Source organism: Pyxicephalus adspersus, chromosome 11 (genome assembly GCF_032062135.1).
Source record: "Pyxicephalus adspersus chromosome 11, UCB_Pads_2.0, whole genome shotgun sequence".
Lineage (NCBI taxonomy): Eukaryota > Metazoa > Chordata > Amphibia > Anura > Pyxicephalidae > Pyxicephalus > Pyxicephalus adspersus.
The window spans coordinates 6,991,307-6,993,522 of record NC_092868.1 but is presented as its reverse complement, the minus strand read 5'-3'; positions in this window follow the sequence as shown (position 1 = coordinate 6,993,522).

The window sequence follows — 2,216 nt, the reverse complement described above, 5'->3', positions numbered from 1 at the left end:
TACAGCTTGATCTCAATTAGTTTGCAGTGTTGCAAAGCAAACCAAAAAGTATAAAAACAGTGCAACAAATGTAACAATAAATTAATTATTTTGTGAATGAGTACAATGTAACCTAAAAAAGTATCACTTACCCAAAACAAGATGAAGCATTAAAGATTCTAATTGACCTGTAAAGGACTGTAGATACGCACAGAACAGAGAGCAGGTGTGCGCTAATTAATTGCTATGATCTCACCAGTGATAGCTTAACAGATCCTCCTTAGCTGAAACCTAATCGCCTTAATTGGCAGATTCGCGACCCCTATTGCTCATCATTATTAAGACAGGAATCCGGCTGGCAGTGAGGGGACGAGTGTACGAGCGCACTCAACTCTGGCCTGCGGGAAATCGGCTCGCTGGAAGCGCGAACGTACGCGCGTCCAGCGAGTGCGGATTTCATTGATGAATCAGGGCGAAAGAGTGTTTGGCCCTTTTGTCTGACAGTGGCACCTGGTTTAAAAAACTAACTGAACAAAATGAAAAAAAAGGTAAATCATCTTTGTGGATAAACTGATCCCAAATTAACTGTATATTACAATTATGCAGCTGTTTTCCAAAGATTTGGCTTTAGTAACCACTCTAGCCATGTGTATCTTCATAGTTTCTGTCTGTTACCTCCAGGGCCACCAGATTTCCGAAAAGGCCACCCAGGCCATGCCCTAGGGCAGCATGGCCACTAAAGGGTGCACTTAGATCTTCCAACTGCATGAATTTGGTTGGTAGATCTGTGACACAGGGAGATTTCTGGTTGGATGTCACCAGATGATCACTGGGAAGTGGGCTGATTTTCTTTTTCCCTTTATTTATCTCTCTCTCTACCCCCCCCCCCTCTTTTTCCCTATTACTCTCAATCTTTTCACCTCCCTCCCTTATTTATTCTCTCTCCCTTTCTCTCTTTCTCTTTCTTTTTATCTAGACTTCTCTCTCTCTCAACAGCGCTGGTTCTTCGAGGACCATTGTCTGCACATTTTACAGCGAGAGACAGTCTGCAGAACTTAACCATTCAGTGTTGCCCTTAAATAATTGACTCAGGCAGCCAGGAGGTTTGCTAAGTGTCCCACCAAGTACCAACAGGCAGATGGCACACTTTTCGGGGAAATGGCCTTATGGGCTGCTTTTTGGTCACACCTCCCTTCCTTAAGATATCAATAATTGTATATATATATTTATATCATAATATTATAACAATAACAAAACCTGGCTAACTGCCACTGCATGCTAATACCCAGGAACGTTATACAAAAAGTCACATTTAATATCCTTGATTAACTGCTTGGACAGCCTCTGCCCCAGATCATTGTGCCCTAGTAAACTCATTAATGATCAACTATTCTTATCCCCTAAAACATAAATAAATGGGGTTACAAAAAGAGTAATCCCCTGAACACACCGCCAGTCTGCTTTGCCTCCAAAAACAAACCACTTCTCATTTACCAAATAAGTACTGAAAAAGGAAAAGGGAACACCACCAATAAGCCAAAACATTTCCATGAAAGAATATCCAACCCATCATGAAATTCAACTTACCCAGTGATGACCGCAACTACTGTAGCTTAGTTTTGCGCTAATCAATGGCAGCCTGCACCCACACCTCTTTTTGCAACACCTTCAACTTATTTTTTGATAACCAGCATTCCATGGCCACAGTATCTAAGACTATCCCCAGTGAGGACAGAACCGTAGTTGGGGGACTGAAACGGTTCGCCACATACTGCATACTACATTCCCAACAAAATAATACAGTCGAAGCAAGTCTGTCAAAGAAAGTTGTTCAAGTAATGGATGATGGAACCAATCCCTGACATTCTCCAAAATCTCCACTTCCTTCATCACAGCTTCCGGGTGGCTCAGCTCAGACGACAAATTGCTTGCTCGAGACGGAAGTTATTGCAACGAACAAGAGATGTTCATCGACCCCTGAGGGCTCTGTTCCAGTAACTTGGCCTCCTCCTTGAGAGGATACCTAGTTAGGAAATGTTGCATCCTTGGGAGTTTCCCAGCCATTCTACCTTTTGATAGTGGCGTCACCAATCCTACTACTACCCTGTTGCCCCCCCGCCCCCCCCACACTTAGAACATTCATATTTGAACCAGCTCCCAAGTGTATTTTTTATAATCCCACCGAATTGCCAAACTGCCTTGTGCTAATGAAATTGCTTGTCATAGTGTAGCCAAGC